Source organism: Orycteropus afer, unplaced genomic scaffold, assembly GCF_000298275.1.
Source record: "Orycteropus afer afer isolate SDZICR_OR568_19922 unplaced genomic scaffold, OryAfe1.0 scaffold00048, whole genome shotgun sequence".
Lineage (NCBI taxonomy): Eukaryota > Metazoa > Chordata > Mammalia > Tubulidentata > Orycteropodidae > Orycteropus > Orycteropus afer.
In genome coordinates this window covers 14,497,414-14,507,316 of record NW_006921635.1, presented here as the reverse complement: position 1 = coordinate 14,507,316, position 9,903 = coordinate 14,497,414, and positions in this window count along the sequence as shown.

Here is a 9,903-nt window from a genome sequence, read left to right as displayed (position 1 = left end):
GCAAATTCACTTTCCAAACAGCATTTCACATACACTTTGTCTCATGACATTGCCCACAATTTACCACAATGCAATAGCTCCCCTCCCACTTCCTCCTGATAGTTACCTCTTCCCTGTGTCCATCCCTCCATGGACTCCTGCCCCCTGAGCTGTCTCCCTGTGCATAAGCAGCCCTTCTTTCTCCCATGATTGTTCTCTCCAAGGAGTGTTATCTACCTCAGGTAAATGTTCAACTCATATGCCTGTCTTTTGTTTGGCTGGAAACCACAGGTGTGGGTTCAATTCCAGACCTGAAGGGCAGCTAGGGGCCATAGTCTCAGTGGTTCCACCAGGCTCTATCAGACTAGCAAACCTGGTTCCCCTTTTTTTGTTGTTGTATTTTAACAGGGTTTCTTTTTGAGGTGGTAAAAATGTTCTGGAACTAGACACAAGTGGTGGTTACATAACACTGGGAAGGGACGAAATGCCACGAAATTGTTCACTTGAAAATGGTTAATTTTCACACTCCCTAGACCGACCGACCGACCGACCGACCATATGAGGTCGAAAGGGCAGCGTTTGCGCAGGGATACAGCTCAGAAGGCAGGAAGGGATAAGAAAGAAAGATGAAGAAAAGTGGGAAGAGGAGTTTGCATTGTGATAGCAACTGTTTTGGTTACCTCGATGCTGGTCTAACAGAAAATACAAACAGGTGGCTTAACAAACAGGAGTTTTATTCTCTTACAGTTTAGGAGGCTGGAAGTCTGAGTTCAAAGTGCCAAGCTCTAGGGGTTGGGTGAAGGCCCCTCCACCTTAGGCTTCATCTCTGCCCCTTGTTCCCAGCCCACTGAAGCCAGAGGCTTAACTCAGGCAGCTGCAGAGCCCAACAAACCCAAGGTTGACAAATAAAATGGCACAGTCCCAAGATTATCAAACAACATTACAGAACGCTAGTTCCAGTCCAGAGACAGCCCCAAGATCAGCAGGCAATATGGTAGGCCAGTTACTGATGCCTAGGTCAAATACAAATCCAAGTGTGCCAAAAAGCTTCAGAAACCTTTCTCAACACTTCTCCTTTATTGGAAGCAGACCACATCCCTCAGGCAGCTACTCAGCTGCCCCAGTAGATTCCACCATGGAGCTGATTACCAATCTCATCGTGGGGATTAACTGCCTGCAGCTGCCCAGCCTCTCAAAACCAGGCCCAGCCAAGTTGGCACACAAACCTAACTACGACAGCAATCAACGTCACAAAACAAAACGTGTGTGAATTGTTGAATGGAAACCAATTTGCTCTGTAAACTTTGACCTGAGTCACAATAAAAAGGTAAAAAATAAAATGAAGTGGTTAATTTTATGCTATGTGAATATCACCTCAAAAGAGCGGGAGATAACAGAGTGGGCTGAGGATTAAATGAATGTATGAGTGCAGAGGACCCAGGAGCAGGGACGGCACAAAGGCCACTCACTCATCACTGAGTGGCCTGCCATGTTGCTTGCTGATCTCGGGGCTGTCTCTGGACTTGAACTAGTGTTCTGTTGTGTTGTTTGATAAATCTTGGGACTGGGCCATCAATTGATTCCGACTCACAGTGACCCCCATTGGGTTTCCGAGGTGGTAATTCTTTACAGAAGTAGATTGCCTGGTCTTCTTTTCGTGGAGTGCCTGGTGGGTTTGAACCGCCAACCTTCTGGTTAGCCATCAAATGCCTTAGGCACAGCACCACCACAGCTCCTTAGGCACACAGGAAGTACATGGGAAATTGTGTTAGGTGCCCGGGGGTCAGCTTTTACTCATAGTGACCCCACGTGACAGAGTGGAACTGCCCCCATGGGTTTTCTTGGCTGTGATCTTTGCGGGAGCAAATCACCAGCTCTTTCTCCTACAGAGCCAGTGGATGGTTTCGAACCACCAGCTTTTTGGTTAGCAGCCAGGCACTTAGCCACTGTGCCACCACGAGGCTCCTTTGTAAATGTCGTTACGTGCAGTAGCATTGGTACTGACTCATAGAGACCCTATGTATCACAGACTGAAACAGTGCCCAGTCCACACCTTCCTCACAGTCATTGCCGTGCGGAGCCCATTGCTGCAGCCGCTGTGTGTGTCCGTCTGTTACGGGTCTTCTGGATTTTCGCTGCCAAGCATGATTTCCTTCTCCAGGGACTGGCCCCTCCTGATAAATGACCAAAGAATGAGAGATGAACTCTGGCTATTCTCGCTTCCAAGGAGCATTCTGGCTGCACTTGAAGACACATCTTGGAAGGGGGGGCGGTTAGTCACTGAAAGCCTTTGTACATAGCTGCTGTTAAGATCGGGCTCCCCAGATTCCAAGAACTGGGTGAGTGGGACCCGGCAACAGCTGCCTGCACCAAGTGGGACCGACAGCTCGTGCTTTGAAGTCATTTGACAACGATTTCCCAAACACTGCTGTGTGCCAGGCACCGTGTTGGGCACTAACAGGGTGACTAGCTCATCCCGGTTTGCCCATTTCCCCAGTTTGGGAACCACTGGCTACAGATCACACCACTCCTCTGGATGGAAGGGCGGCTAGAGCAGGGAGGAGCAGAGGATGGGGATGGTAGCTCTGGGGCTGGAGAAAAAGGATACAAACTTTCTGTCCTGCTTCAGTTTGCTGCACTGTAACAGCACTTGGTTACCGACTGACCTGTACAAAGCCTTCGCGTCTTTCCTCACACAGCCCTCAACGGATGTTAGGCATTGTCATTGTCATTGTTACTGAAGAGATTCCTGGACTAAGAGGTAGGCAGGCACAGATTCGAATCCTATCTCCATCACTCCTAGCTGTGTGACTTTGGATTAGTTCCTTAAACTCTCTGAACCTCAGTTTTCTTCATCTGCAAAATGGGGGAGATGACAACAACAATGTGGTAAAGGTTATGTGTCAACTTGGCTGGGTCTGCTTGAGTGGCTGGACAGCTGGATGTAGTTATTCTCCATGATGAGCCTGGTAATCAACTCCATGGTGCAATCTACTGTGAGCAGCTAAGTAGCTGCCTTAGGGAATGTGGTCTGCTTCCAGGATATAAGAAGCAGCTTTGGGAACGGTCTTGTGCTTTTTGGTACATCTGGGTCCTGCGTTTGGCTGAGTGTTCATCGTAGTGACCTGCCATGTTGTCTACCAATCTTGAGATTGTTTCTGGACTTGAACTGGTGGCCTGCTGTGTTGCTTGATATTTTGGGACTGTGCCATTTTACTTGTCACCTTTGGGTCTGTCAGCCTGAACAGCCAGCAGCTGTCTGGGTGAAGAGATGCCTCGTTTCAGTGGGCTGGATGCAAGAGGCAGAGCTGAAGCCCAAGGTCGAGGGGCCTTCACTCAGACGGAAGCCTCCTGAACGGTAAGAGAATAAATTCTTATTTGGTAAAGCCATGTATTTGTGTATATTTCCATTAGAGCAGCACTAAAATCAACAGTAATAACTGCATCCGAAGACTGGTCTGAGGCCGAATTGCACAGAAAGCTCTTAGCACAGCGCCGGGCATGTGAAAGTGCTCCGTGAACGGTAGCTGTGCTTCTGAGGCTGGGCGGGCCTGACCTTGCCGGAGTGTGGGTACACTGTCACCTGAGGGAGCAAAGCAGCTATCCTTAGCTGTTTTTTCCACTGGAGAGTGTGTTTTCCCAGGCTGGGAGAGGCCGGGCTGCTCGCACCTGTGCACAGCTCTCGAGGCAGCAGAAGGTCACGGTGCAGGGCGTAGGGACTTGGGGGAGGGCTGCCTGGTGACCTGCTGGCTTCGTCTCTGCTACCTCTGTAGCCCTGGTGCCAGGTTTGGACTGTCAGGTGGGGCATGCCTCTTTCCAGAGGGAGAGGATTACAGCAGCAGCCTGACCCCCTCCCCCACCAGGTGCTTTGCCTAAGGCCCCGCACCTGGGAATTTGCCCAGGCTGCCTAGTGGAAAGCATCCAGCTGGCCAGGGGCTGGGGACGTAGGCAGGACTAAGCCTCTTCCTGGCCTCAAGGGACTTTTGGCACCCACCTGCTACTGACCATCCCCTGTCCTTGGGTGGTATTGTGGTATCATCAGCCTGCAATCTGATTCATATCTCAGTCCTGCTGTGTGACATTGGGTCAGTCAGTTCACCTCTCGGAGCTCCTCTGTAAAATGGAGTTTGTAATGGGCGTAACCTTAAAGGTCATGCTAAATGCTTAGCACTTGTAAACAGGTCAGTCGTGGTAGCTGGGCTCTAACTAGTCCTTCTGGTTTCAGAGTCATAGAGGCTGAGGTTTGTGTGGTCCCTAAGTCCTTTGGACTAATTGTTTCCTTGCAACTTTGATTTTCTTTACTCTTCTTTGCTCTGGACAAAGAGAGACCAATAGTTACCCCTTAGGTGGCAGCTCACAAGCTTTTAAGACTCTAGTTGTTATATCCCAAAGTAGGATGTAGAATGTTTTCTTTGTGGACTATGTTGTCAATTGAACATGATGTCCCCTGAACTCCTAGGCCCAGTGACTCATTCTCTCAAAGTGTTTGGTTATGGTTATGGCTAAGAAGGTTTCCTAACTTTGACCCCCATATACTCTGTATATGTGCAGCATATGTAAATATGTACATAGAAATATCCCAACAAACCTACATATTCATGGTGTCGTCCCATTTGCCTTCCTACATCTGTTCAGCTTTCACGTCTTTTCTGGTTCCTAGTGCCACTCTGACAAGAATATACCACAAATGGGATGGCCTTAAGAAACAGGAGTTTATTCTTACAATTTGGAGGTTTTAAGTCCAAGTTCAAAGTGCCAGGCTGGGTGAAAGCCCTTGGGGTCCAGCTCTGCCTCCTGCTCCCGGCCCACTGAAGCTAGAGGTGTTTCTTCACTCAGACAGCTGCTGGTTGATGAGGCCGAGAAGCCCCAAGGTTGACAAGTCAAAAGGCACAATCCCGATGTTACCAAACCACACGGCAGGCCATTAACTTAAGTCCATTATAAGTCCCAAGGTCGACAGAGCATAGCAGGTTGCTGAGCAATGACATGGCTACATGCAGGGTCCAAGCGTGCCAAAGGCTAAAGACCATTCTCAAAGCTTCTCCTTATATACAGGAGGCAGACCACATCCCAAAGGCAGCTACTCAACTGCTCACAGTGGATTACACCATGGAGTTGATTAACAGTCTCATCATGGGGAATACTACATCCAGCTGCCCAGCCACTCAACCAGGCCTAGCCAAGTTGACACACAAACATAACCACCACAACGTCTATGTATCCACTAGGAGATTTACTACTGTTACTGCAGTATGTGGATGTAATAGTACTTACCTCTGTTGCCTTTCCCTCTCACGTTCCTCCCAGCGTCACCCTTTGCTTTGATCATTTTGTGCTGAGCTCTCCCTTATTGTGTATTGTTTTTCCCTTCACCCAAGTGTCTAACATCTAGTTAATGATTTACTCTCCCTTCCTCTCCCATCCTTGGTAACCATCAGAGAACGTTTCTTTCTATGTGAAAACCTTTTCTTGATTTTTTTTTTTTTTTTTTAACAGTAGTGGTCTCATACAATATTTGTCTTTTGTGATTGACTAATTTCACTCAGCATCATGTCCTCTAGGGTCATCCGCGTTCCGAGATGTTTCGCAGATTCATCTTTCTGTGACATTGTAAGGTATTCCATTGTTTGTATGTTCCATAGTGTTGTGGTTCCCTAGTGCTGCTGTGACAAGACTATACCACAAATGGGATGGCCTTAACAAACAGGAGTTTATTCTCTTACAGTATGGAGGCTTTGAGTCCAAGTTCAAAGTGCTAGGCTCTAGCTTTTCCACAGTGGTTGCACCATTTTACAGTCCCATCATCATTGTATAAGGGCTCCAGTTTCTCCACACCCTCTCCAGCATTTGTTGTTTTCTGTTTTTTGTTTTTAATTTAAGGTTGTAAATCTTCACAGAAGCAGACTGCCACATCTTTTCCCTACAGAGCTGCTGGTGGATTTGAAATATGCCGTGTTCCAAGTGTTTAACCCCCATACCACCATGGCTCCTCCTTGTAGAGTTAGGGCTCAGTAAATGGTCCTTATTACCATGAGCCTTAGCGGACTTTGTAGCTCTAGCCACGCCTCCTTCCTCAGGCCACGCCCATTACCCCAAGTCCATCTACCCACTCGGCGACCCCAGGCCCCAATCGAGGGGCAGTGCCTGCTCCTCTGTGTGTTGGGGACCCTAAAGAATTCAAATAGTTTGGGGACGAAACCTTTCCTGCCTTTGGGCAGCCTGTACTCCTTGTTGGACAGAAGAGACAAAACTAGTCAGTGAGGCTGATGGCTGGCTCTGGGTGACTCCTCCAGTAGCTCCCACAGCCTCGGCAGCCCCAGGGCAGCACGAGAGCAGCACCGCCAATAGAACAGTTTTATATCTGTGCTGTCAAATAGGGTAGCCACTAGCAACGTGTGGCTACTGAGCACTGAAAATGTGGATCTCGTGACCCAAAGACTCTCTCTGGGTGATGCAAATGGTTATGGTGCTTGGCTGCTAACCAAAAGGTCGGCATTTCAAATCCACCCAGAGGCACGCTGGAAGAAAGGCCTGGCCATCCCCTTCCAGAGGATCACAGCCACTGCAAACCCTATGGGATGTAGCTTTACTCTGAACACGGAGGGTCCCCATGAGTCAGCGTCCGCCCAGCTGGCACCAGGTACTGGAGGCGGGACTGAGACTGCATCGTTCCTTTTCTTTGATTTTAGTGGCTGGAATGGCCTCCTGTGGCTCACGGTAGCTGTGTCACACAGCACAGGTCTAGAAATCTCAAGCAAGGATGAAGAGAGGGGTGCCATGACCCAAACCTGGATAAAATGGGGGCAGAGTCAGGCCAAGCAAATAAAGCACTTCCCCCCACTGGGCCTCAGTTTCCCCATCTGCTCATTAAGTGTGGTAAAGTTGTGATCTCATGAGCTAAAGGACACTTCCTGGGGCTCCTGGATGTGGTATGCAACAGGGAAGGCCTTCTGGTGGATGTCTTCTTTCTTGGCCTGGCTGTGTCCAAGGAAAAAGAACAGAGACCTAGCCTCCTGGAGTGCATGAGCAGGTCCACAAGGCTGCGAGCAGGCCAGCAGTCTTTAATTCCACACTGATTCACAGGCAACGTGACTGCCCGGGGTGGAGGGAGATGGTTCAGTGGGGAAGAGGTAGATGTGGGGTTAAGTCCTGGCTTGACCCTTCCCAGCTCTGTGTTGTGCCTCAGTTTCCTCATCTGGGAAGTCACCATGATGCATCCCAGGAAAAGAGCATCAGAAATAACACAACCATTGGATGACAATGGCACTTGACCTCTATGGGTTTCCTAAAGTGCACAGCCAACATCTAATTGTGAGAAAGGAGCCCCAGTGGTGCAATGGTTGTGTACGGCTGCTAACCAAAAGGCTAGCAGTTGGAATCCACCAGTTGTTCCACAAAAGAAAAGACCTGACTCACAGCCAGCTACCCAGAGGGAGCGAACAGTAGAACCTGTGGGCTCCGAACCACAGTCACAGGGGACATCAAGCTCAATTGGCATAACGTACTACACAAAATATTGTTCCACCTCCTACTTTGGAGAGTAGTGACTGGGATCTTAAAAGCTTGCAAGCAGCCATCTAGATGCAATGATAGGTCTCTCTTCATCCAGAGCAAAGAAGAATGAAGAAAACCAAAAATTCATGGAAACAATTAGTCCCAGTGATTGGTACACCATGTGATCTGCAGCCTATATGACCATGAGACCAGAAGAACTAGATGGTGCCTGGCTACCACTGTTAACCACTCGGAGGAGGATCTATGTAGGAGATCCTTAATAGAGAAGGAGAACAATGTGGAACAAAACTCAAAATCATTTTGGGGAAAAAAAAGGAGGGGGGTCCAGGTTTGCTGGTCTGATAGAGCCTGGTGGAACCACTGAGACTATGGCCCCTAGCTGCCCTTCAGATCTGGAATTGAACCCACCCCTGTAGCTTCCAGCCAAATAAAAGACAGGCGTATGAGTTGAATATATATTTACCTGAGGTAGAGATACTCCTTGGAGAGAATAATCATGGGAGAAAGAGGGGCTCTTTATGCGCAGGGAGACAGCTGAGGGGGCAGGGGCGCAGAGCGGGATGGATACAGGGAAGAGGTGACTGTTGGGAGGAAGTGAGAGGGGAGCTGTTGCTTGTGGGAGATTGTGGTCAATGTCATGAAACAAAGTGTATGTGAACTGCTGTGTTATGTGCTGTCGAGTCGGACCTGACTCATAGTGACCCCTCCTTGGGTTTCCGAGGCAGTATCACTACGGAAGTAGATTGCCCAACCTTCCTTCTGAGGAGTGGCTGGTGGGTTTGAACTGCCAGCCTTCTGGTTAGCAGTCATATGTCTTAGGCACTATGCTACCAAACCTTCTTGAACTGCTGTATGGAAAGGGAATTTTGCTCCATAAATATTCATCCAAATCACAATAATAAAGACCTGATCTCCCATCGATTCCAGCCTTGGAAACCCTATGGGGCAGTTCTACTCTGTCCCATAGGGTTGCCGTGAGTCGTTATCAGTTGTATAGCACATAACAACAATAATGAGAAAAACATCAGACAGATTCCAATAGAAGAACAGTCTATGATATGTCTGATCAGAACTCAACACTGTCAAAGTCATCAAAATCAAGGAAAGTCTGAGTAACTCACAGCCAGAAGGAGCCAATGATAACCATATGCAATAACAGGTCCTGGGAAAGAAAAAGGACTTTATGTAAAAACTAAAAACCTGAATAAACTATGGACTTCAGTTAGTAACAATATAGGTTCATTAATTGTAACAAATATATTGTAGTAATGTAAGATGTTAAGGAGCCCTAGTGGCACAGTGGTTAAGTTCTCGTGTGCTAAGCAAGAGGTTGGTGGTTCAAACTTAACAGCCATTCCATAAGAGAAAGAAAGATGTGACCATCTCCTTCCAGAAAGAGTACAGCTTTGGAAACACTATGGGGCAGTTCTTTTCTGTCCTATAGAGGCACTATGAGTTGGAGTTAACTCAAGGGTCATGGGTTAATAATGTCAGATGTCAATATCGGTGGAAACAGTGGGCAAGTATGTCCATGGTGGGGGGTATGTGAGAGCTCTACTATCTACTCAATACAAATTAATAAATTCACACAGCCCTCCATACTTCCCAGGGTTAGTGTAGAGATTACTTAAGGACTCAGCCATGGAATAAACCAATTGCAAAATGTTACACATTACATGAAATGCCTAGACTGGGTAAATTCCTAGAGACAGACAGCAGATTGGTGTTTCCAGGGCCTGGAAGAGGAGGAGATGGGGAGAGATTAATGGTTATGGGGTCTCCTTCTGGGAATGATGATGAAAAAGTTCTGGAACTAGATACTGGTGATGGCTGCACGGTATTGTGAATGTGCTAATTACCGCTGAATTGTACTCCTTGAAACAGTTAACTGTACGTTAATGGATTCTACCGTTGTACAGATATTGGATACCCCTGACATCTCTAAAGGTCTTTACCCAAGGCTTTGCAGCTCCAAAGCCCAGGGTGTCGTCACAAACCCCACACTAGGGAGTAGGGAAGGGGAGTCGTATTGGTTCAATGGAGGGGGGTTGTTGTAACATCAGACTGACCTAAGTTTGAGTCTCTGCTTCACCATTTGCTAGCTGTGTGACCTGGGACAAGTTACTTCACCTCTCTGAATCTGTTGTCTCATCTGCAAAGTACATGACTGATGGTGCTATACCATGAGGCCCACAGCACAGAGCTGGGCGAGTGAGAAGACATGGCAGCACCAGTCATTTCCTTCCTGTCCTCTTGCTCCTGGTTGTCTAATGGGGTTGGCGGCTTTGGCCGCCCAAAAACAAAGCTAGGCTTGGTGCAAAGGGGTGAGGTGTGAGAGTCCAGAGTCCAAGACCTGCAAAGTCCCCGAAGTTAAAAGGTGCTGACTGCAAATCTGCACGTTGCTTCTAA